The 27,049-nt window shown below is 44.4% G+C and overlaps 1 protein-coding gene and 1 long non-coding RNA gene across 5 annotated transcripts in view; one reads left to right on the top strand and one right to left on the bottom strand.

Moving 5' to 3' along the window:
• The window catches only part of LOC141157598 (uncharacterized), a 72,786-nt gene extending 51,787 nt beyond the window's left edge, over positions 1–20,999 (bottom strand). Inside the window, exons 1-2 of the long non-coding RNA XR_012247820.1 lie at positions 20,120–20,999; positions 12,841–13,017 (exon numbers count right to left, since the gene is read on the bottom strand). This is a non-coding gene — a long non-coding RNA (uncharacterized lncRNA). The remainder of the gene's footprint in view (positions 1–12,840; positions 13,018–20,119) is intronic.
• The window catches only part of LOC141157597 (contactin-4-like), a 278,609-nt gene that overhangs the window by 99,990 nt on the left and 151,570 nt on the right, over positions 1–27,049 (top strand). For 2 of the 4 annotated variants that reach the window (XM_073645058.1, XM_073645064.1), the window contains exon 1: positions 21,597–21,835. The exons of 1 other annotated variant lie outside the window; for it this stretch is intronic. The gene's annotated coding sequence lies outside the window, so the exon portion shown is untranslated. Of the gene's footprint in view, positions 1–10,942; positions 11,065–21,596; positions 21,836–27,049 lie in introns of those variants that run through there. One more of the 4 variants, XM_073645061.1, reaches the window with a different exon arrangement.

Genomic DNA, 27,049 nt, shown 5'->3' with positions numbered 1-27,049 from the left:
CTATCCCGGGCCGGGGCAGCATCCTGGTGAAGTGGGGTCCTGAGTGATGCTCCATCCTTACCTGGAAGAGGAGATACCACACCTTAATCTGAGGTGCAGTACCCCTGTGGCGACTGAACCCTCAGGGGCGCCACATTCCCCCCTGGTGAAACACAGCACGTCCGCGGGCTGCAATAGAGTAAAGTTTGGTACAGACATTCAAACATTTTTAAATATTTTTGCAAACAAGAAAACAATCTTCCCTTTATGGGAGGCTCCGATTCTTTTAACATTGCAGGATATATATAATATAAATATATAAAACATTCAAGAGACATTATTCCGGTAGAAAATACTGTAGAAAAGTGTCAGTTCAGCAGCATGAGGGACCTGCCCAAAACCCTCAACGTAGGCCCTGGGGTGGCTGCAGGGCATGAAGATCCCGAGTTGGACCTCGAGTAGAGCCACACCAGACAGGTTTTGCTTCTGAGGTCAGAGGTAGAAGCGGTTTTGCATAAAATCAATAGGGAGCACCTAAATAGGTGCAAGCTATTTACAATGTCAGTCTGTCTCTTGCTCAACGTCCGCAGGGACAAATGTTCGTTTCAACGGAATCCGGGTGCAACAAAACTTGAAAAACAAATAACAGTTCAAATAACTGGGAGATGCATGTCCCGGGGCTGCTCACCAGTGGTATCCCCACCGGGGAAATGGCTCATCTTTTCCGACGGAGCCTGACCAGTCCTCTGTAGGTAGGTGAGTGGGGGCATCCTCCTTGAATACCCTGTGGACATCCAGGGCATACCACCCACGCTCCCCGTGGTGGTGGGTGTAGGACACCAGATCGCCCGGGTAGAAGTTCCGGCCAGGGTGGCCCTGCTCCAGCCGCGGCTCGACGTCCCGATGGTTGACAAAGACATCCCGGTTGAACTGTGGGCTACGAATGAAGCCCCATCCTGCCTCCTGGTGGAAGCGCACACAATAAGGCCTTCTTCCCGGGGGCTTGGACGGGTGACCTCCGCCTGATGGGCCTGTGACTTGGCAGCCTTGGCGCGCACCTCCAGACGCTCACAGCGGACCCTCTTCTCCCGCCGCTCCTTCTCGAGCTGTAAGGAGCTCTTTACGGCAAGTCTCCTCCCGCCTCCGGGCTTCGGTCTTGGTTTCCCGGGGGAAGCCCATCAGGTCGCCCCCCCGGTTGTCCAGGCAAACTCTTCTGCCGCCAGGCAAGCGACCGGTGGCGCGGGCAGCGGCAATAGCGGGGGTCGCTGCGGGCCCTCTATTGGTGCGGCCCCGTCCGGGTTGGGGCAGGTGTTCACCCAGGAAATTGCAGGGTCTTCTGTATCGGGAGTCGGGAGGCATAGCAGGGGGTGGCAGTGGCTTGGGCCTCGGCCTCCGGAGCTAGGAGCTGCTCCCAAACGATGGCGGCCGGGGACGGGGGTGACGGCAGGAGATCTAGGAGGGCCTCGGTGCATCTCGCGCCCGGGATAGGGGTTTCAGCCTTACCCATTCTTGGGCTGCACAGGGCCTCCTGGGCTGCACAGGGCCTCCTGGGCTTCCTCTGCCGGGGATGAGGCCGCAATGGTCATGCGCGACGAGCTCTGGCGGCGGGCCTGGATCTTTCGCAGCACCTCCTTCCTCCATTCTGCGGCGGCCAGTCGTTGGGCTTCTTCGACCCTCCGGGTCAGATCCTGCGTTTCACCGCGGAGGAAGTCGGCCTCCTCCGCGGTCAGGTGGATTCCCTCCATAGTGAGGGGGGTAGCAGCTGGTGGGCGAGCGACGGAGAGCTTCTCCTTGGCTGCGTCCATCTCTGCTGCTGGGTGCGGTCTGCTTCTCCTCCTTCTTTTGGGGCGGCTCCAGGGCGGCTGGCTGGCGGGCACTCCTTGGGACGTCCCATCCGTCTTGACGGACACTACTATGCGGACAGTCTCTGCTGGAGGGGGCGGTCTGCACTTTTGGCGCCATTGGAGAGCCAGGCCCACGATGGGAGGTCTTGGGTTGCTGTTGTTTTTGCACATAATGGCATCCGTTCTTCTTGGGCGGGCGCCACATTAAGTGTGTAACGACAGTCTTTTGTGAAAGGCGCACAGTACCCGTCAGCAATGGGGATTAACTTCTTCCGTTGCTGCGGGCACGCGATCCTGCCGACTACGCCAAGTTGTGACGCCGTCCCTGAGCGATTGGGGGATACTCGGAGCTGGGCCTTGCGGATGTTGAGGGGGATGCAGTCATGGCCTAGGCCCGTTCCGTGCCCAGGGCTGTCACATAAAAAATATGGGCTTTTGGATGAGTGGTTGTTCAACTACGCCACCTGTGGTTTCTGGTGAAGGCCACCAGCGCTGCGGCAGTCCTCTGAGGCTGGTATTCTGGCAGCTTGGTTGGTACTACTCCCCACAGGCGGAGTAGGCCTCAGGGCAGTGGTTGATGAACTGTGTGGAGGAATGGTGGGTGCAGTGCCGCGCAGGAATAAACAAGCGGAGGCGGTGAATGAAGTCATCCGGGTCTTTACTCACTTTAGATGAACTTTCAGCCGCAAAGCTTCTCTCTGCTACACATGGCGTACTGCGGCCACTGGGTAGGGGGGGTTTCAGCACTTCCCAGGTAGATCAGGAACACCTGTCAAGACCCCACTGGTGTGTTCCTCTCCTTCTTATCTCCTCCCGCTTGTGTTCCTCCCTGGGATCCTCTAAGCCGCCGGGCTTTTCCAACAGTGACGTGAAGTACACAGTCAGATATCGGGGGCCGGTCACCCCTCTTGCAGCAGGAATCCCTCTGGTTAACCAGAGTGAAGAATACAGGTGGCGACTCTGCTCCGTCCGTATCCCCCTGGGATCCTTTTGCCTGTGGAGCTTGTCTCCTCTGCTCCCCTCCAAGGCCTTCTTAGAACGGGACCCTGACCGGGCAGAGACAGTGGTTAACTCTGACCCGCTTCTCGTCTCAAGGCTAGAGAGCGAGGACCGCGAATCTTCAGCCAGCTACAGACTCTTGCTGGACCCTGACAGAAGACCACAATCAAAAGACCTTGAAATAAAGATGGCCAAATCTTATATATTATTCTAGAAGTGCTTCCTGAAAGTGTTTCCTCCACCCTCACCCACTACTTGGTTCCCCCTATTTTTGGTTCCCCCCCATCTCCTCTATCCTGGGCCGGGGCAGCACCCTGGTGCATTTAGGCCCCCTACAAGACAGGAGTGGTGTAGTGTTGAGTGGTGAAGTGGGGTCCTGTGAGATGCCCCATCCTTACCTGGAAGAGGAGATATCACACCTCAATCTGAGGTGCAGTACCCCTGCGGCGACTGAACCCTCAGGGGCGCCACATTTCCATTTCTTGGGTACTTGTCCTCCTGGCATATCCTCCCTATTTCAGTCCGCACTGGTAATCAGATTTTTCTAATGTACATTTAGAAGAAGAATGTCCTTTGATGTTTGTAAAGGATAGACATGAGGTGTGGAAAAGAGGACAGGTACGGAGGAAGGGGTGGGCATGAAGAAAGATGGGGAAGGCAAGAACTGAAGTATGGAAAAAAGAGTTAGAAAGAAGAGAAGGATGGGGAGGGTTAAGAATGAGAGATGAGGAGAACGAGGGGCCGTTCAATTGTCCTGCCCTATCATCATCCCTATTTCAGTCCACACTAGTAATCAGATTTTTCTAATCTACATTTAGACAAATCTCCTTTGATGTTTATAAAGGATAGACATGAGGTGTGGAGAAGAAGAGCGACAGGGATGGTGGGAAGGGATAAAGGTTGAGGATAAGGAAGATGTGAGGATGGTGAGGGTTAGGAATGATAGATGAAAATAAGGAAGAGTTGAGCATGTTTCCATTTGTTGGGCACCTGTCCTACATCATTCCCCCTTTGTCTGCACTAGTAATCAGATTTTTGTAAAACTAAATTTGGCAAAAGAGAATCTTGTTAAACGTCAGCAAAAGGTATTGATGATGACGAGTGGTGATGATGAGGGATAGGAAAGGTAGAGGTAAGAATGAGCAGGTGTGGTGATGATGAGGGATAGGGAAGGTAGAGGTAAGAATGAGCAGGTGTGGGTATGATGAGGGATAGGGAAGGTAGAGGTAAGAATGAGCAGGTGTGGGGATGATGAGGGATAGGGAAGGTAGAGGTAAGAATGAGCAGGTGTGGGGATGATGAGGGATAGGGAAGGTAGAAGTAAGAATGAACAGGTGTGGGGATAATGAGGGATAGGGAAGGTAGAGGTAAGAATGGGCAGGTGTGGAGATGATGAGGGATAGGGAAGGTAGAGGTAAGAATGAGCAGGTGTGGTGATGATGAGGGATAGGGAAGGTAGAGGTAAGAATGAGCAGGTGTGGGTATGATGAGGGATAGGGAAGGTAGAGGTAAGAATGAGCAGGTGTGGGGATGATGAGGGATAGGGAAGGTAGAGGTAAGAATGAGCAGGTGTGGGGATGATGAGGGATAGGGAAGGTAGAGGTAAGAATGAGCAGGTGTGGGTATGATGAGGGATAGGGAAGGTAGAGGTAAGAATGAGCAGGTGTGGGGATGATGAGGGATAGGGAAGGTAGAGGTAAGAATGAGCAGGTGTGGGGATGATGAGGGATAGGGAAGGTAGAGGTAAGAATGAGCAGGTGTGGGGATGATGAGGGATAGGGAAGGTAGAGGTAAGAATGAGCAGGTATGGGGATGATGAGGGATAGGGAAGGTAGAGGTAAGAATGAGCAGGTGTGGGGATGATGAGGGATAGGGAAGGTAGAGGTAAGAATGAGCAGGTGTGGGGATGATGAGGGATAGGGAAGGTAGAGGTAAGAATGAGCAGGTGTGGGGATGATGAGGGATAGGGAAGGTAGAGGTAAGAATGAGCAGGTGTGGGGATGATGAGGGATAGGGAAGGTAGAGGTAAGAATGAGCAGGTGTGGGGATGATGAGGGATAGGGAAGGTAGAGGTAAGAATGAGCAGGTGTGGGGATGATGAGGGATAGGGAAGGTAGAGGTAAGAATGAGCAGGTGTGGGGATGATGAGGGATAGGGAAGGTAGAAGTAAGAATGAGCAGGTGTGGGGATGATGAGGGATAGGGAAGGTAGAGGTGAGAATGAGCAGGTGTGGGGATGATGAGGGATAGGGAAGGTAGAGGTAAGAATGAGCAGCTGTGGTGATGATGAGGGATAGGGAAGGTAGAGGTAAGAAAGAGCAGGTGTGGGGATGAGGAGGGATAGGGAAGGTAGTGGTAAGAATGAGCAGGTGTGGGGATGATGAGGGATAGGGAAGGTAGAGGTAAGAATGAGCAGGTGTGGGGATGATGAGGGATAGGGAAGGTAGAGGTAAGAATGAGCAGGTGTGGGGATGATGAGGGATAGGGAAGGTAGAGGTAAGAATGAGCGGGTGTGGGGATGATGAGGGATAGGGAAGGTAGAGGTAAGAATGAGCAGCTGTGGTGATGATGAGGGATAGGGAAGGTAGAGGTAAGAAAGAGCAGGTGTGGGGATGATGAGGGATAGGGAAGGTAGAGGTAAGAATAAACAGGTGTGGGGATGATGAGGGATAGGGAAGGTAGAGGTAAGAATGAGCAGGTGTGGGGATGATGAGGGGTAGGGAAGGTAGAGGTAAGAATGAGCAGGTGTGGGGATGATGAGGGATAGGGAAGGTAGAGGTAAGAATGAGCAGGTGTGGGGATGATGAGGGATAGGGAAGGTAGAGGTAAGAATGAGCAGGTGTGGGTATGATGAGGGATAGGGAAGGTAGAGGTAAGAATGAGCAGGTGTGGGGATGATGAGGGATAGGTAAGATAGAGGTAAGAATGAGCAGGTGTGGGGATGGTGAGGGATAGGGAAGGTAGAGGTAAGAATGAGCAGGTGTGGGGATGATGAGGGATAGGGAAGGTAGAAGTAAGAATGAACAGGTGTGGGGATAATGAGGGATAGGGAAGGTAGAGGTAAGAATGAGCAGGTGTGGAGATGATGAGGGATAGGGAAGGTAGAGGTAAAAATGAGCAGGTGTGGTGATGATGAGGGATAGGGAAGGTAGAGGTAAGAATGAGCAGGTGTGGGGATGATGAGGGATAGGGAAGGTAGAGGTAAGAATGAGCAGGTGTGGGGATGATGAGGGATAGGGAAGGTAGAGGTAAGAATGAGCAGGTGTGGGGATGATGAGGGATAGGGAAGGTAGAGGTAAGAATGAGCAGGTGTGGGGATGATGAGGGATAGGGAAGGTAGAGGTAAGAATGAGCAGGTGTGGGGATGATGAGGGATAGGGAAGGTAGAAGTAAGAATGAGCAGGTGTGGGGATGATGAGGGATAGGGAAGGTAGAGGTGAGAATGAGCAGGTGTGGGGATGATGAGGGATAGGGAAGGTAGAGGTAAGAATGAGCAGCTGTGGTGATGATGAGGGATAGGGAAGGTAGAGGTAAGAAAGAGCAGGTGTGGGGATGATGAGGGATAGGGAAGGTAGAGGTAAGAATGAGCAGGTGTGGGGATGATGAGGGATAGGGAAGGTAGAGGTAAGAATGAGCAGGTGTGGGGATGATGAGGGATAGGGAAGGTAGAGGTAAGAATGAGCAGGTGTGGGGATGATGAGGGATAGGGAAGGTAGAGGTAAGAATGAGCGGGTGTGGGGATGATGAGGGATAGGGAAGGTAGAGGTAAGAATGAGCAGCTGTGGGGATGATGAGGGATAGGGAAGGTAGAGGTAAGAAAGAGCAGGTGTGGGGATGATGAGGGATAGGGAAGGTAGAGGTAAGAATGAGCAGGTGTGGGGATGATGAGGGATAGGGAAGGTAGAGGTAAGAATGAGCAGGTGTGGGGATGATGAGGGATAGGGAAGGTAGAGGTAAGAATGAGCAGGTGTGGGGATGATGAGGGATAGGGAAGGTAGAGGTAAGAATGAGCAGGTGTGGGGATGATGAGGGATAGGGAAGGTAGAGGTAAGAATGAGCAGGTGTGGGGATGATGAGGGATAGGGAAGGTAGAGGTAAGAATGAGCAGGTGTGGGGATGATGAGGGATAGGTAAGATAGAGGTAAGAATGAGCAGTTGTGGGGATGGTGAGGGATAGGGAAGGTAGAGGTAAGAATGAGCAGGTGTGGGGATGATGAGGGATAGGGAAGGTAGAAGTAAGAATGAACAGGTGTGGGGATAATGAGGGATAGGGAAGGTAGAAGTAAGAATGAACAGGTGTGGGGATAATGAGGGATAGGGAAGGTAGAGGTAAGAATGGGCAGGTGTGGAGATGATGAGGGATAGGGAAGGTAGAGGTAAGAATGAGCAGGTGTGGTGATGATGAGGGATAGGGAAGGTAGAGGTAAGAATGAGCAGGTCTGGGGATGATGAGGGATAGGGAAGGTAGAGGTAAGAATGAGCAGGTGTGGGGATGATGAGGGATAGGGAAGGTAGAGGTAAGAATGAGCAGGTGTGGAGATGATGAGGGATAGGGAAGGTAGAGGTAAGAATGAGCAGGTGTGGTGATGATGAGGGATAGGGAAGGTAGAGGTAAGAATGAGCAGGTCTGGGGATGATGAGGGATAGGGAAGGTAGAGGTAAGAATGAGCAGGTCTGGGGATGATGAGGGGCAACAAGCCAGAGAGCGGAGGATGAGGAGTGGGAATAACAAGGAGTAGAAATTACAAGGGCCGAGCTAATGAGGGGTGGGGTCATTATTTTCAGAGGTCGCTGGTCTTGACCAATAAATTGGGGAAATCTGATTACTAGTGCAGGGAAATGTCCGTTTTCAATCTCAGTCAACAGATACTGCACTTTTCACTTCAGTAAAAACGGCAGGGGACGCCGCCGCTCAGCTGGGATCTCTTAACGGGGGGGATCATTAACAACAAGTAATTTACAGGAAAACAGCAGAGTGGAAAATAATTTTTCCAGCTTAAAAATTTTAATTGTGTGAACATAAAAAATTGATTACCCTCGGGGCTGAGAAACCAGCGCTGCTTGATTGAGGGTTGTCTGAGCTGCGTATATACATTCATTTCTAAACACACAGCCACATTTTAATACTTTGGAGCCTATAAATTAATTGCAAGCAAATTGCAGCAATAATGGTGACGGTGCAGAGAGCGGCCAGATCCGAGCTGTGCAGAGAAAGCTGCGGCATCAAATCTGCTGAGAGACAGAATCCTGAAGGCAATGGAAATAGTCAGACATTACAGGAGTGATTGAGAGGTGATCGCACGTAAAGGGCCGATCCACTCAGATTGGAGATACTCAACGGAGATTCACTTAAAAAATAGCCTTGGTGACTGTCCACAGCGTCCAACCCCATCTTTACTAATCAAATATCTCTGAAGTCTCCAAATTATATTGTATATCTCCTATATACACAGGTCCTGTGTTATCATATACTATACTCCAGAGCTGCACTCACTATTCTGCTGGTACAGTCACTGTGTACATACATTACTGATCCTGAGTTACATCCTGTATTATACTCCAGAGCTGCACTCACTATTCTGCTGGTGCAGTCACTGTGTACATACATTACATTACTGATCCTGAGTTACCTCCTGTATTATACTCCAGAGCTGCACTCACTATTCTGCTGGTGCAGTCACTGTGTACATACATTACATTACTGATCCTGAGTTACATCCTGTATTATACTCCAGAGCTGCACTCACTATTCTGCTGGTGCTGTCACTGTGTACATACATTACATTACTGATCCTGAGTTACCTCCTGTATTATACTCCAGAGCTGCACTCACTATTCTGCTGGTGGAGTGACTGTGTACATGATGCGCCCCCTGGGCCGTGGGGTACCCGGAGCCGGGCCGGTCGATGCTGGGGGTTGTAGTCACAGTGGCTGTGACCCGGTCCGTGACCCAAGGCGGTCAAACCAAGGGGTAGTCTATGTGTATGGTATTTATAATGTCCGACTACGCCACCTGTGGAATGCGGTCAATAGGAACCGCCACTGTGGAACAGGCCTCTGAAGCTGGTGGTATAGCAGCAAGGGTGGTATAACTCCCCACAGGAAGAGTGTAGCTTCAGGGCTGTGTGTGTGGACGATGGTGGTTGTTGTGCAGGGAGTCAGTAATAAACACGGAGTCAATGGGATGCAGTCTCAGGTCCTTTACTCACAATTGTTGCAGTCCAGATTACAGGTACCAGAGCAATCTGCCTCGTCGTGCTGTGCGTACTCAGTGAGGGGCTCAGTCCAACCCCAGATAGCTCCGGAGTACTTAGCAGGACCCCCTTCTGTGTGTCCTTTCTCTGGCCTTCTCCCTGCACCTCACACCCAGTGACACTTCTATCCGGTATCCTCGGGCCTTGGCGGGCGACGTCTGTTCTGTCCCCGTGGTCCTATGTGGCTACCTTCTTAGTGAGACTGGTGTGGACTTTGGCCTGTAGTACATGAAATGCTGCAGCCTCCGGTTTCTAGTTGAGCCTTGCTGTTTCTCCGCTAGTTGAGGGACCGGTTCCCCTTATCTGGCCTGACCCCTCTACCTCCTGGTAGCAGCGGGCGTACGGGTGGCTTGCTGCATGGCCTGTACCCCTGGGGTCCCTTCTCCCCTCGTTCCTGGAGTCTTTCCTGCTCCCTCTCCCCTCAGGCTCAGGCCTCCTGGCTAGGCCCGCCTCCGGAGCAGAGCTCATGCAGAGCTTCTGCTCCTGTCACTTCTCCTCAGACTGAACTCACTGTTCTAAGATGGCTCCCGTACTTATACTCCTACTCCAGTGCTCCCAGGATCTACGTCCTCCACCCATCCACTACATAGTTCACCTTCTCTAAGTGGTTCCTCCCCACTCCAGCCAGGAATCGGGGACTGTGCTCTCCCGTAGGAGCAATCACGCCCTGTCCCCCGGAAATGTGGTGTAATGGATGTATTGTTAGGGTCCTGAGCCATACTCCTTCCTTACCTGAGAGTGAGGTACCACATCTCTGGGTGAGCTGCGATACCTCTGTGGCGACCGAACCCTCAAGGGCGCCACATACATACATTACATTACTGATCCTGAGTTACATCCTGTATTATACTCCAGAGCTGCACTCACTATTCTGCTGGTGCTGTCACTGTGTACATACATTACATTACTGATCCTGAGTTACCTCCTGTATTATACTCCAGAGCTGCACTCACTATTCTGCTGGTGCTGTCACTGTGTACATACATTACATTACTGATCCTGAGTTACCTCCTGTATTATACTCCAGAGCTGCACTCACTATTCTGCTGGTGCAGTCACTGTGTACATACATTACATTACTGATCCTGAGTTACATCCTGTATTATACTCCAGAGCTGCACTCACTATTCTGCTGGTGCTGTCACTGTGTACATACATTACATTACTGATCCTGAGTTACCTCCTGTATTATACTCCAGAGCTGCACTCACTATTCTGCTGGTGCAGTCACTGTGTACATACATTACATTACTGATCCTGAGTTACATCCTGTATTATACTCCAGAGCTGCACTCACTATTCTGCTGGTGCAGTCACTGTGTACATACATTACATTACTGATCCTGAGTTACATCCTGTATTATCCTCCAGAGCTGCACTCACTATTCTGCTGGTGCAGTCACTGTGTACATACATTACATTACTGATCCTGAGTTACGTCCTGTATTATACCCCAGAGCTGCACTCACTATTCTGCTGGTGCAGTCACTGTGTACATACATTACATTACTGATCCTGAGTTACATCCTGTATTATACTCCATAGCTGCACTCACTATTCTGCTGGTGCAGTCACTGTGTACATACATTACATTACTGATCCTGAGTTACATCCTGTATTATACTCCAGAGCTGCACTCACTATTCTGCTGGTGTATGATTCCCCCTCTATACATATGTGTTTCTCCTCCGGTACACGCGGAGTTTCTCTTCTTTTCTTCCTTCCTTTCCCTGAATCGTGTTTAATTAACCTATTTCTGTGTGATTGTGCTGCGCTGTACAGACCTGTTGAGACGTCTCAGCGCTGAGGATATAAATAGTGGAGACATTCTGCGCACAATTAATCAGCTCGCGGTTCTGGAGGATCTGATTGGCTGCGCTGCCTTGTTAGAGGCAATGAAGTGAGAGGCACTGACTCCCCGATTATGAGCCGCGTCACATCTGCCGACCTCGGAGCAGAGACCCAGGATCTGGTGTGAGCTCCTCTGAGGTATCTAAGTGCAGAAATCTCATCTAATGGCATGTGTACAGGGCAGCTGGTGTATCTAATCCTCTCCTGTGTGATACTGTCTGCTGAGCTGTGTATTTAATCCTCTCCTGTGTGATACTGTCTGCTGAGCCGTGTATCTAATCCTCTCCTGTGTGATACTGTCTGCTGAGCCGTGTATCTAATCCTCTCCTGTGTGATACTGTCTGCTGAGCCGTGTATCTAATCCTATCCCGTGTGATACTGTCTGCTGAGCCGTGTATCTAATCCTCTCCTGTGTGATACTGTCTGCTGAGCCGTGTATCTAATCCTATCCTGTGTGATACTGTCTGCTGAGCTGTGTATCTAATCCTCTCCTGTGTGATACTGTCTGCTGAGCTGTGTATTTAATCCTCTCCTGTGTGATACTGTCTGCTGAGCCGTGTATCTAATCCTCTCCTGTGTGATACTGTCTGCTGAGCCGTGTATCTAATCCTCTCCTGTGTGATACTGTCTGCTGAGCCGTGTATCTAATCCTATCCCGTGTGATACTGTCTGCTGAGCCGTGTATCTAATCCTCTCCTGTGTGATACTGTCTGCTGAGCCGTGTATCTAATCCTATCCTGTGTGATACTGTCTGCTGAGCTGTGTATCTAATCCTCTCCTGTGTGATACTGTCTGCTGAGCCGTGTATCTAATCCTCTCCTGTGTGATACTGTCTGCTGAGCCGTGTATCTAATCCTCTCCTGTGTGATACTGTCTGCTGAGCCGTGTATCTAATCCTCTCCTGTGTGATACTGTCTGCTGAACTGTGTATCTAATCCTATCCTGTGTGATACTGTCTGCTGAGCTATGTATCTAATCCTATCCTGTGTGATACTGTCTGCTGAGCTGTGTATCTAATCCTCTCCTGTGTGATACTGTCTGCTGAGCTGTGTATCTAATCCTATCCTGTGTGATACTGTCTGCTGAGCCGTGTATCTAATCCTATCCTGTGTGATACTGTCTGCTGAGCTATGTATCTAATCCTATCCTGTGTGATACTGTCTTCTGAGCTGTGTATCTAATCCTATCCTGTGTGATACTGTCTGCTGAGCTGTGTATCTAATCCTCTCCTGTGTGATACTCTCTTCTGAGCCGTGTATCTAATCCTATCCTGTGTGATACTGTCTGCTGAGCCGTGTATCTAATCCTATCCTGTGTGATACTGTCTGCTGAGCCGTGTATCTAATCCTATCCTGTGTGATACTGTCTGCTGAGCTGTGTATCTAATCCTATCCTGTGTGATACTGTCTGCTGAGCCGTGTATCTAATCCTCTCCTGTGTGATACTGTCTGCTGAGCTGTGTATCTAATCCTATCCTGTGTGATACTGTCTGCTGAGCCGTGTATCTAATCCTATCCTGTGTGATACTGTCTGCTGAGCTGTGTATCTAATCCTATCCTGTGTGATACTGTCTGCTGAGCCGTGTATCTAATCCTATCCTGTGTGATACTGTCTGCTGAGCTGTGTATCTAATCCTATCCTGTGTGATACTGTCTGCTGAGCTGTGTATCTAATCCTATCCTGTGTGATACTGTCTGCTGAGCTGTGTATCTAATCCTATCCTGTGTGATACTGTCTGCTGAGCCGTGTATCTAATCCTCTGCTGTGTGATACTGTCTGCTGAGCCGTGTATCTAATCCTATCCTGTGTGATACTGTCTGCTGAGCTGTGTATCTAATCCTATCCTGTGTGATACTGTCTGCTGAGCTGTATCAAAGCCTCGGATGTACTGTCGGTATCATACTGCCTACGTACATTGTGTTGCTTTGCTCTTCCTTTGCTCGTCATGTCCTGCGGGCAGATGATGGGAGTATGCTGGTGCTTGTAGTCCTATCGCTGGAGCGTCGCAGTGATCTTCTTGTTCCGATGGATTTTCTGATCTTTCGTGGATCCTGTCATTGTGATCGTCGTTCGCTCCTTCACTTTTAATTACTGAAATGAAAGGTACAAGTTATAATTTAAAGAGACAGTACACCTGAAGCGCGCGCTAATCTCCTCTTGTCTACTAAAATGTAATCTATTATTCTCTGTTATCAGCCATTTTAGAATAGGGAGTGATTGTAGTGTAAAATTCCCCACGCACCTTGCAATAGCTACTTTGTATCACATATCACCAGTGCTAAGACCCTCCAGAGACATTGAAACCTTGTTTCACTTTAGGCGTACTGTCCCTTTAAGAAAATGCCATCTTCAGCAGTGAGTGGATGTGTACAAGACACTTGCATCTGTCCGTCAGTGCCATGCGTCTCCCCAGATATTCCCCTGCCATTGTCTTTATGCTTCTGAGTGCTGCCTGGCACTAATGTGGCATCTACGGGGTGCAGGAGGGTTCAGCGGCCCGAGATCAGCTGAGAAGCACAGGCCCCGAGCACCAGACTGCAGCCGGCGCCAACTGCTGCGCAGCATGCGCCAACTGCTGCGCAGCATGTGACGGGCTCAGCGAAACACACGAGGCACCGGCTCTAATATCCAAAAAAAAACTGAATATCTCTCACCCCTCATCTACACGTTCATAACACCGGACGTACCGCTCCCCGACTCTGCAGCCCCATGGACGACTCTGCCCAAATCTCCGAGCACATGTTCTTATCTGAATCAGGCACCTAAATGTGAGCAGCTATAGATGTCTCATCTAATGGGCACCGAATCACAGGCACTAAAGGGGCATCGCCAGGAGCGAGAAACGTGGGGGTCATCAGAACATACAGAGCAGGTGCAAAAGTACAAGAAACATCCCAGCAGAAAGCCTCTCATACATGGTACTATTATAGCAGTTATATTCTTGTACATAGGAGCAGTATTATAGTAGTTATATTCTTGTACATAGGGGGCAGTATTATAGTAGTTATATTCTTGTACATAGGAGCAGTATTATAGTAGTTATATTCTTGTACATAGGGGCAGTATTATAGCAGTTATATTCTTGTACATAGGGAGCAGTATTATAGCAGTTATATTCTTGTACATAGGGAGCAGTATTATAGCAGTTATATTCTTGTACATAGGGGCAGTATTATAGTAGTTATATTCTTGTACATAGGAGCAGTATTATAGTAGTTATATTCTTGTACATAGGGGGCAGTATTATAGTAGTTATATTCTTGTACATAGGAGCAGTATTATAGTAGTTATATTCTTGTACATAGGGGCAGTATTATAGCAGTTATATTCTTGTACATAGGGAGCAGTATTATAGCAGTTATATTCTTGTACATAGGGAGCAGTATTATAGCAGTTATATTCTTGTACATAGGGGCAGTATTATAGTAGTTATATTCTTGTACATAGGAGCAGTATTATAGCAGTTATATTCTTGTACATAGGGAGCAGTATTATAGCAGTTATATTCTTGTACATAGGGGCAGTATTATAGCAGTTATATTCTTGTACATAGGGAGCAGTATTATAGCAGTTATATTCTTGTACATAGGGAGCAGTATTATAGCAGTTATATTCTTGTACATAGGAGCAGTATTATAGTAGTTATATTCTTGTACATAGGAGCAGTATTATAGTAGTTATATTCTTGTACATAGGGGGCAGTATTATAGTAGTTATATTCTTGTACATAGGAGCAGTATTATAGTAGTTATATTCTTGTACATAGGGGCAGTATTATAGCAGTTATATTCTTGTACATAGGGAGCAGTATTATAGCAGTTATATTCTTGTACATAGGGAGCAGTATTATAGCAGTTATATTCTTGTACATAGGGGCAGTATTATAGTAGTTATATTCTTGTACATAGGAGCAGTATTATAGCAGTTATATTCTTGTACATAGGGAGCAGTATTATAGCAGTTATATTCTTGTACATAGGGGCAGTATTATAGCAGTTATATTCTTGTACATAGGGAGCAGTATTATAGCAGTTATATTCTTGTACATAGGGAGTAGTATTATAGGAGTTATATTCCTGTACATAGGGACAGTATTATAGTAGTTATATTCTTGTACATAGGAGCAGTATTATAGCAGTTATATTCTTGTACATAGGGAGCAGTATTATAGCAGTTATATTCTTGTACATAGGGGCAGTATTATAGCAGTTATATTCTTGTACATAGGGAGCAGTATTATAGCAGTTATATTCTTGTACATAGGGAGTAGTATTATAGGAGTTATATTCCTGTACATAGGGACAGTATTATAGTAGTTATATTCTTGTACATAGGGGGCAGTATTATAGTAGTTATATTCTTGTACATAGGGGGCAGTATTATAGTAGTTATATTCTTGTACATAGGGGGCAGTATTATAGTAGTTATATTCTTGTACATAGGGAGCAGTATTATAGTAGTTATATTCTTGTACATAGGAGCAGTATTATAGCAGTTGTATTCTTGTACATAGGGAGCAGTATTATAGTAGTTATATTCTTGTACATAGGAGCAGTATTATAGTAGTTATATTCTTGTACATAGGGGGTAGTATTATAGTAGTTATATTCTTGTACATAGGGGGCAGTATTATAGTAGTTATATTCTTGTACATAGGGGGCAGTATTATAGTAGTTATATTCTTGTACATAGGGGGCAGTATTATAGTAGTTATATTCTTGTACATAGGGGGCAGTATTATAGTAGTTATATTCTTGTACATAGGGAGCAGTATTATAGTAGTTATATTCTTGTACATAGGAACAGTATTATAGCAGTTATATTCTTGTACATAGGGAGCAGTATTATAGTAGTTATATTCTTGTACATAGGAGCAGTATTATAGCAGTTATATTCTTGTACATAGGAGCAGTATTATAGTAGTTATATTCTTGTATATAGGGGCAGTATTATAGCAGTTATATTCTTGTACATAGGAGCAGTATTATAGTAGTTATATTCTTGTACATAGGGGGCAGTATTATAGTAGTTATATTCTTGTACATACGGGCAGTATTATAGCAGTTATATTCTTGTACATATGAGCAGTATTATAGTAGTTATATTCTTATACATAGGGGGCAGTATTCTAGTAGTTATATTCTTGTACATAGGGACAGTATTATAGTAGTTATATTCTTGTACATAGGAGCAGTATTATAGTAGTTATATTCTTGTACATAGGAGCAGTATTATAGTAGTTATATTCTTGTACATAGGAGCAGTATTATAGTAGTTATATTCTTGTACATAGGGGCAGTATTATAGTAATTATATTCTTGTACATAGGGGGCAGTATTATAGTAGCTATATTCTTGTACATAGGGGGCAGTATTATAGTAGTTATATTCTTGTGCATAGGGGGCAGTATTATAGTAGTTATATTCTTGTACATAGGGGGCAGTATTATAGTAGCTATATTCTTATACATAGGGGGCAGTATTATAGTAGCTATATTCTTGTACATAGGGGGCAGTATTATAGTAGCTATATTCTTGTACATAGGGGGCAGTATTATGGTAGTTATATTCTTGTGCATAGGGGCAGTATTATAGTAATTATATTCTTGTACATAGGGGCAGTATTATAGTGGCTATATTCTTGTACATAGGGGGCAGTATTATAGTAGCTATATTCTTGTACATAGGGGCAGTATTATAGTATTTATATTCTTGTACATAGGGGGCAGTATTATAGTAGTTATATTCTTGTACATAGGGGGCAGTATTATAGTAGTTATATTCTTGTACATAGGGGGCAGTATTATAGTAGTTATATTCTTGTAGATAGGGGGCAGTATTATAGTAGTTATATTCTTGTACATAGGGTCAGTATTATAGTAGTTATATTCTTGTACATAGGAGCAGTATTATAGTAGTTATATTCTAGTACATAGGGGGCAGTATTATAGTAGTTATATTCTTGTACATAGGGGGCAGTATTATAGTAGTTATATTCTTGTACATAGGAGCAGTATTATAGTAGTTATATTCTTGTGCATAGGGGGCAGTATTATAGTAGTTATATTCTTGTAGATAGGGGGCAGTATTATAGTAGTTATATTCTTGTACATAGGAGCAGTATTATAGTAGTTATATTGTAGTATATAGGGGGCAGTATTATAGTAGTTATATTCTTGTACATAGGGGGCAGTATTATAGTAGTTATATTCCTGTACATGGGGCAGTATTATAGTAGTTATATTCTTGTACATAGGAGGCAGTATTACAGTAGTTATATTCTTGTACATAGGGGGCAGTATTATAGTAGTTATATTCTTGTTTATAGGGGCAGTATTATAGTAGTTATATTCTTGTACATAGGAGCAGTATTATAGTAGTTATATTGTTGTACATAGGGGGCAGTATTATAGTAGTTATATTCTTGTACATAGGAGCAGTATTATAGTAGTTATATTCTTGTACATAGGGGCAGTATTATAGTAGTTATATTCCTCTACATAGGGTGCAGTATTATAGTAGTTATATTCTTGTACATAGGGGCAGCATTATAGTAGTTATATTCTTGTACATAGGGGCAGTATTATAGTAGTTATATTCTTGTACATAGGAGCAGTATTATAGTAGTTATATTCTTGTACATCAGGGCAGTATTATAGTAGTTATATTCTTGTACATAGGAGCAGTATTATAGTAGTTATATTCTTGTACATAGGAGCAGTATTATAGTAGTTATATTCTTGTACATAGGGGCCAGTATTATAGTAGTTATATTCTTGTACATAGGAGCAGTATTATAGTAGTTATATTCTTGTACATAGGAGCAGTATTATAGTAGTTATATTCTTGTACATAAGGGGCAGTATTATAGTAGTTATATTCTTGTATATAGGGGGCAGTATTATAGTAGTTATATTCTTGTACATAGGAGCAGTATTATAGTAGTTATATTCTTGTACATAGGAGCAGTATTATAGTAGTTATATTCTTGTACATAGGGGCCAGTATTATAGTAGTTATATTCTTGTACATAGGAGCAGTATTATAGTAGTTATATTCTTGTACATAGGAGCAGTATTATAGTAGTTATATTCTTGTACATAAGGGGCAGTATTATAGTAGTTATATTCTTGTATATAGGGGGCAGTATTATAGTAGTTATATTCTTGTATATAGGGGGCAGTATTATAGTAGTTATATTCTTGTACATAGGAGCAGTATTATAGTTGTTTATTTGAGTCTGAAATGGGCCATACTCTCTATGTCGGGTGTTTATCTCCCTAACGTTTTGTCTTCAGCCCTTTATCATCTAGTGCTGTGAATACTGCTATATACTGTACTCATTTGCTGGTTACAGCCTCGCTGTTTCTCATTCATCTCTTTTGTGTGATTTTCCCACCTGATGATAACTTTTACTGACATCTGAATAGTTTAAGCTTTTTTTACTGATTGACAATAAATGCTCTGACGTTTGATAACTCTCACAGGATCAGGAGGTTTATGTATCAATAAGCTACAACTGGTAACGTTCCATTGTTTTATGTCACAATTCCCCCAAACCTCATAAACCAGGGATGGAGCTCTGAGACTGAAGAAAACAAGAGATTTTAGGTCTTGGAAAACCTTCTACGGTTTCACAGATTGAGGAGAACTGATTCCTGGAATTAATTGATACATTTAGAAATATTTATAAATAGTTTCTGGTTGAAGTTTTGTCTCATGTAACATCCTTGGATTTGGATACTTTTTGATATATTTTACCCAATAGATACAGATGGGGGTGCTAAGATTGGCCCTATCTATTTTCCAAAACCTGGGCTGAGTGCAACCCGCACCCGTACAAAGACCATGAAGAATAATGAAGCAGTTAAATAAATCTTCTCAGTACTCCCCTGACATATTCACACTATTCTAAAGATTAATCATTGTATTTTGATGAGTTTTGACTCTTTCTATATATTTCTATGTTTTCTGCTTTTTATCAGTAATTGAGCTTATTCCTATTTACTGCCAGAGACTGAATACTTACACCCTTGCAAAGTTGATCTTATACTGCTCACAGCTGGGGGTTTGTTACAATTTTATCCAGCCTTGATAATCTTCTCTGAACTTAAAGGGAATCTATCACCATGTTTTTGCCACCTAATCTTACAGCAGTATAATGTAGAGACAGAGAACCTGATTCCAGTGATGTGTCACTTACTGGGCTGCTTGCTGTAGTTTTGATAAAATCAGCGTTTTATCGGCAGGAGATTATCACTAAAGGGCTAGTAAACCTTCGGCCAGGTAGTCCTGCATACTCATGACTTCTGTGTAAACCCACCCCCACCTATGATTGGCAACTTTCTGCCTATGCAAAGTGTACACAGAGCAGCCAATCAGTGGTGTGGTTGGGGTTATACAGAGTTCACCATTTAAAGGGGTTGTCCGGGACTTTAAGATTCATGGCCTACACTTAGGATAAGTCATCAATGTCTGATCATTGGGGTGCAACACATGGCTCGCCCGCCGATCAGCTGTCCTGGACAACCCCTTTAAGCACTAGTAGATCTGCAGCAGGTAAAACCTTGATTTTATCAAGATGACAGCAAGCAGCCCAGTAAGTGACAGATCGCTGGAATCAGGGTCTCAATCTCAGATGTAGTAGCAAAATCCTGGTGGCAAATTCAACAGGCTGATACATTTTTGTATTGATACATTGTATCAAACTATCAGCTGTATAAAAAGAATTGTCTACAATGGATACAATTGTATCACACTCTCAGCTGTAAGAAGTATTAGGCTTATATATTTTTATTTGTTTCTTACTAAAAACCAGACTGTTTCCACTCGCTGACACCAAGCAGGTATTTTTTATAAGGCCACATTCACACATTCAGTATTTGGTCAGTATTTTACATCACTATTTGTAAGACAAAATCAGAAGTGGAACAATCAGAGGAAAAGTATAATAGAAACACGTCACCACTTCTGTATTTATCAGCCACTCCTGGATTTGGCTTACAAATACTGATGTAAAATACTGACCAAATACTGAACGTGTGAACATAGCCTAATGGTGAGGAATGGAAACACAACGGCCCACTTTTATCTAATGTGATGTCATTTAGCCGGTGCTTATTCCAATCTTTGAAACAATAAAAATAAAAACAGCAGCAAAGGATTCTAAAGAAAAAAAAATAAACCCATCTCACCTCATCTGTTTTCTGGCCATTCCGCCCTGATTCTTCGGCGGTCCTTCCGGTCTTCTTTTATGAGCAGCCAGTGTATGACCAGAGCTGTCAATCAGTGGCCATAGCGGTCATGTGCTGTATTTTCATAGTTTCAAGGTTGAAAGAAGACACAAGTCCATCGAGTTCAACCTATAAATGTTACTTTTTGGCGTCGCCGCTCTTCCAGTATTATGACACCTGATCACTGTGGCCGCTAGCTTGCAAAAGGGCTAAAATGACTTTTTTCCTGTCTATGGAGAGCAGAGATTTGCATCACTTTTCTCATTTGCTACTTTTTTTTTTTTTAAAAGGTTCCATTTCAGAAATGTATCTAAACCGTACAAAAGCCGTCAGCCATGCTCACTTTCTACACCACTGTTACAAATGTCTCTAAATCCTGGCGCAAATGGTTAATAAATCTTTTGCACAGCAGATGATAATATATTACGTTGGCTTAAAATAGAAGTTTTCATCATACAATGATTAATCTGCATGCATAGAAGACTGGACGCATGGACTATAAAAACTATTAACCCTTATAGCTGAGTGATAAATATTCCACTCCTCCAATTTCCATTATCACTAGAGATACCAATGGATGGGAAGATGTGATCAATATGTCACCAGAGACTTTCCTAACTGATGTAAATATATTCCATAGCTAAGAACATGTCAAATCCATCTGTAATAATGGTTCTTAGCAAGAAACCAGCATCAGTGGCATAAGCTGAGGAGTCCACAACCACGACAGATCTAGACCCCTGCCACCCATATGCCCCTGGCAACAGCACAGAGGTGTTACACTGCCCCCAAGGAAGTCAAGAGAGGGACTCAGGTGCCAAATCTAGAGCCCATGACTGGAGGGCACTGCCCAGTCCCACTGGCAAGCTCTGGCCAGCCTCTATGGCATGTGCCCCATTATACTATATACCAGCCCATGGTTCAGGGCAGTGCTGATACCTGCTGGCATTGGGATCATGTGTCTGTGGCCATCACTTGTACTTCCCTCCAGTAATTGCTGTCATCCTCTGCCTGCATGCTGTATCAGAGTGGCAGCAGTGACAGCTATAGATTGACAGCCCTCCTAGATCACAGGTAGCCCTGATCTGCCGCCCACTGTCAGCCCCCTCCTCATTATTCTCCAGGCCCCCCATTGTCTGTGCACCTTCTTCATTCTTCCCTCTGCACTGTATGCAATTCCTGGTAATCGTAGACCCTCAGTATTGGTGCTGATGAGCCCCCCAGATCTGCAGCCCCCACCCTGCTGCCCCTGTCTGCAGCTCTGATGTGTACCTGTCACCTGCAGCTCACTGGCTTGTTTTATCCTGTGCTCAGCCTCAATCTTTCTTCTTATTTGTGTCTCCTCCTCTGTGCCCCCTCCTTACCTTGCCCCTTTCTTCTTCTCCTCCTCTGTTCAGCCCTGCTCTCCCTCCCTCCCTCCCTTCCTCTCTCTCTCTCTCTCTCTCTCTCTCTCTCTCTCTCCATCTCCATCTCTCTCCTCCTCTGTCACAGCTGTAGATCTCTGCTCCTCTTCTCCTGGGTTTCTGTGCTAATTATGTGAGTCCTGGGGGGCTGCTTGGTGGAGAGAAGCTCACAAGGCTCCGAGCATCTCAGGGACCAGATCTGCAGCTCCCTGTGACCAGGGCGGATGGGATGTGACCAGCTGGATTGTGGAGCCCGTGGATGGAGCCTCTCTGTGTATGTACATGCTCTGTGTGCATGGTCTATGTCCATGCTCTGTGTGCATGGTCTATGTCCATGCTCTGTGTGCATGGTCTATGTCCATGCTCTGTGTGCATGGTCTATGTCCATGCTCTGTGTGCATGGTCTATGTCCATGCTCTGTGTGCATGGTCTATGTCCATGCTCTGTGTGCATGGTCTATGTCCATGCTCTGTGGGCATGGTCTATGTCCATGCTCTGTGGGCATGGTCTATGTCCATGCTCTGTGGGCATGGTCTATGTCCATGCTCTGTGTGCATGGTCTATGTCCATGCTCTGTGTGCATGGTCTATGTCCATGCTCTGTGTGCATGGTCTATGTCCATGCTCTGTGTGCATGGTCTATGTCCATGCTCTGTGTGCATGGTGGGATCTGTCCAGGGGCGACGGCGGCGGCTGTGCTGGGATTATCGCTCAGGACTTCTGTGTCTGCAGGATGGAGACTTTCTTTCTATTGTTAGTGCTGTAGAAAACCAGTAGGATCCATTGTACCAGGTGTCACTTGTACATTGTATCCAGGCAGGACTTATGCATTGTGTCAAGGTAGGATTTATACTTTGTATCCACTGAGGATGTCTAAATTCTGTTCTGCACTCATCCAGGTGGAATGTATATATTGTATACAGGGCTATGGTCTATATAAAATACTCCTATACGATGTATACTGGAGCTATGGTCTATACACTCCTATAGGATGTATATAATTTACCTAGGGCTATGGTCTATATATAATACTCCTATAGGATGTATACTGGGGCTATGGTCTATATACTCCTATAGGAGGTATATACTGTACCCAGGGCTATGGTCTATATATAATACTCCTATAGGATGTATATATTGTATATGGGGTTATGGTCTACATGTTACTACTAAAGGATGTATACAGGGCCATGGTCTACATATATATTACTCCTATAGGATGTATACAGGGCTATGGTCTACATATAGTACTATCATAGGCTGTATACAGGGCTGTAGTCTACATATAGTACTATCATAGGCTGTATACAGGGCTATGGTCTACATATATTACTCCTATAGGATGTATACAGGGTTATAGTCTACGCATATTACTACTATAGGATATACACTGGGCTATATTCTACATATATTGCCCCTATAGGATATACACTGGGCTATGTTCCACATATATTACGCCTATAGGATATACACGGGGCTATGGTCTGCATATATTACTCCTATAGGATGTATACATTGTAGTCAGGGGTATATTATACATATGCTGTACCTATAGGATCTCTACCTTGTATCCAGGTGTTGTTTACACATTACTTCCAGCAAATATACACTGTATCAAAGTGGGACATTGAAATGATCTTCGGTACCTATGTATCCTATAGGTGTATGTTATATACTTAGCTGTGTATCCAATTCTCATATAATGTATCCAGGAGTATATTATGCATTTCTTCTATGTAAAATAAGTACATTGTATTCAGGGGTGATGTATAGACAATGCCTCAAGGTAGGACAATTGCCAGCACTTACCACACTTATTATTGTCACATATATACATTATAGCCAGTAATGATATGCTGTATACAGGTGACAGGGTGACACATATAAGCGGATATCAGACTGAGTCCATCACATATACATTGTGTCTAGAGATCGGCATGGTATATACATTGTCTCCAGCAGATTCCTAATGTCATGCATGGTGTACGGTATACACATGGCGTCATTTATACTTTCGCATATACATTGTATCCACTGTGGGCTTCCACCTTGTCTCCAGCACTTCTGCATTGTAGGAAGGTTTGTGCAGTTGCAGGTTGTGTGCTGGGGACTGAGACTCTGGACTGGGAGTGCAAATAGCATTATAATTGCAAAGGGACAAAACTGGGACAGTCTAGTGAATGTATTGTCTCTGTCAATGTTTGTGACACAAGAGCTCTGTATAGGAGAGTGTGCAGAATTGCATCTGCAATAAGTAGATGCTGGGTAGGTAGACAGTGATCCTCCTTACCTGTGCAGCCAATGGTCTGTGCACAAGACTAGGCTATCTATCATCTATCATCTATTATCTATCTACTATCTATCATCTATTATTTATCTATCTATCTACCTATTATCTATCTATCATCTATTATTTATCTACCTATTATGTATCTATTATCTATCTATCATCTATCTATTTTCTATCTATCTATCTATTATCTATCTATCTATCATCTATCTATCATCTATTATCTATCTATTATCTATCATCTATTATCTATCTATCTATTATCTATCTATTATCTATCTATCCATGTGTGTTACTATATATCAGGTTGTTTATGGAAATATTGCAATGGATTATACAGTAACTCTATGGGGGCTTCAGCTATGATCTCCACCCACCCTTTCCTCTTATATTCATTTATGTGCATGTAACACTTTGTATATTGTCTGCAGCATATCACCCCCACTGAGACAGGTCTGTGGATTATTGCACTAAGCTCCCAGCTATGTTATATAATGTTATTTTATTAAAGGGCAAGTGGGTGTTTAGCCCTGACAATGGCCATTGTGCTCTGTATTTTGTAGTATTTTGCTCTTTGCAGGGAGGGTTAGATGTCCTGTATGTTGGGATGAGACAATATGATAAGTCTATTGAGCATTTGTACATATGTGTCTGTGGGGTGATAAACCTGGGTGACAGTGGATGTGTGTTTATTCATGTTTTTTTTGCATTGTCAATGAACAGAGTCATAGACTTGAGTGCAGGGTGGATTTTTTGGGATGTTTTCTTGCATTATTGGGGCTCGGCTTACTATACCGCTTATCTGTTTCCACTATGAATGAATATTACCATAACCACAGGTTATATAATGTATAGCAGAGAGGAATATTGCAGTGTGGGGGTGTACAGCCCCTGTAGGGTGTGTATTAGGGGGGTGGGGTCTAATTATGGGGTTGTGTTCGCTGTATGGGTTACAATAAAATGAAGGCACTTTGATGTTTGCTGTGTATATGTTATGTCATGTATGTCTCTATAAATTATGAGCTGGTGATACATGTGATGAGCCTCGTAATGCGTTTTACTACAGCGGAAACCTGCCGACAGTTTGCAAGCCTTTTAGTAGAGATCCACAAGATCCTTCATGGGCCCCATACAGAGAATAATCTACATATATAATGCGGCGCAGCCTGCAGAGCTGACACTCTGATCTGTTGCTCATGGTCTGGTATCTGTGATGTGTAACACATGTATCCTCTGCTGATTAATGTGACATACATGATACATTGTAGCGGGGCTGATAACCTGGGCCTGTGATCAGGGTGGAAACATGGTGGAACGTGATCGGATATTGCCTAGAACTATCTGGAATAGACTTGGATACAATCTGATCTAACAGACATTGATTGATTGAGCCGAGCCCACGCTGCTTGTTATCTGAAGAGTTTTGCATCGACTTATTACAACTGATTGTCATTTAGTGGCTCCTGCTGCGACCAACTGTCCCTGTCTGAGCGTGATTAAAGCTGCGCCTAGTGCCCCTCGAGGACCCCATATCCACCACTAATTACCCAGTGTTATATGGTGGCTGCCCAAACTGGCGGCATCGATGTATACAAAATGTCACGCGTTACTGGGGGCAGTGTATTACACATGTAACTGGAAGCGTACCCCAAATATAACAGAATACAGTGTACCCCAAATATAACAGAATACAGCATACCTCCAATATAACAGAATACAGTGTACCCCTAATATAACAGAATACAGGGTATCCCCAATATAACAGAATACAGTGTACCCCAAATATAACAGAATACAGTGTACCCCCAATATAACAGAATACAGTGCACCCCAAATATAACAATACAGTGTACCCCAAATATAACAGAATACAGCATACCTCCAATATAACAGAATACAGTGTACCCCCAATATAACAGAATACAGGGTATCCCCAATATAACAGAATACAGTGTACCCCAAATATAACAGAATACAGTGTACCCCCAATATAACAGAATACAGTGCACCCCAAATATAACAATACAGTGTACCCCAAATATAACAGAATACAGCATACCCCCAATATAACAGAATGCAGTGTACCCCCAATATAACAGAATACAGTGTACCCCAAATATAACAGAATACAGTGTACCCCCAATATAACAGAATACAGCATACCCCCAATATAACAGAATACAGCATACCCCAAATATAACAGAATACAGTGTACCCCAAATATAACAGAATACAGTGTACCCCCAATATAACAGAATACAGCATACCCCCATATAACAGAATACAGCATACCCCAAATATAACAGAATACAGTGTACCCCAAATCTAACAGAATACAGCGTACCCCAAATCTAACAGAATACAGTGTACCCCAAATATAACACAATACAGTGTACCCCCAATATAACAGAATACAGTGTACCCCCAATATAACAGAATACAGGGTATCCCCAATATAACAGAATACAGTGTACCCCAAAATAACAGAGTACAGTGTACCCCCAATATAACAGAATACAGTGTACCCCAATATAACAGAATACAGTGTACCCCAAAATAACAGAATACAGTATATCCCAAAAATAACAGAATACAGTGTACCCCCAATATAACAGAATACAGTGTACCCCCAAAATAACAGAATACAGTATACCCAGAATATAACAGAATAATGTACCCCAAAATAACAGAATAGTGTACCCCCAATATAACAGAATACAGTGTACCCCAATATAACAGAATAAAATGTACCCCCAATATAACAGAATAGCGTACCACAATATAACAGAACACAGTGTACCCCACTATAATCACTGTACCCCTAATATAACTATACTCAATGCACCCCCACTACACCTGTTAGTGTAGCCCACTATAATCATGACCACTGTACCCCTAATTTAACTGTAATCAATGTACCCCACAATGTCTATAATCACGGAACCCCTCAGTGAATGTAATTGGTGTAACCAACAATAACTGGAATCAGTGTACCCCCATAGATGTGTCAGCGTACCCCACTAACACTGGAATCCATTCATCTCCTATAGCAATAGAATTGCTGCAGCTCAACTATAATCACTGCAGTCAAGGTTACGCCACTATTACAGGACCTAGTGTCCCCCCACAACCACTATAGTCAGTGTACCCCAATATCAACTTGAATCACTGTAACCTCTAAAACTGTGACCAGTATACC

Source organism: Phyllobates terribilis, unplaced genomic scaffold, assembly GCF_046119375.1.
Source record: "Phyllobates terribilis strain yellow unplaced genomic scaffold, ASM4611937v1 Scaffold_8__6_contigs__length_399053987, whole genome shotgun sequence".
Classification (NCBI taxonomy): Eukaryota; Metazoa; Chordata; class Amphibia; order Anura; family Dendrobatidae; genus Phyllobates; species Phyllobates terribilis.
The sequence above is the reverse complement of the archived record's forward strand: the minus strand, read 5'-3'. Positions and strand labels throughout refer to the sequence as shown.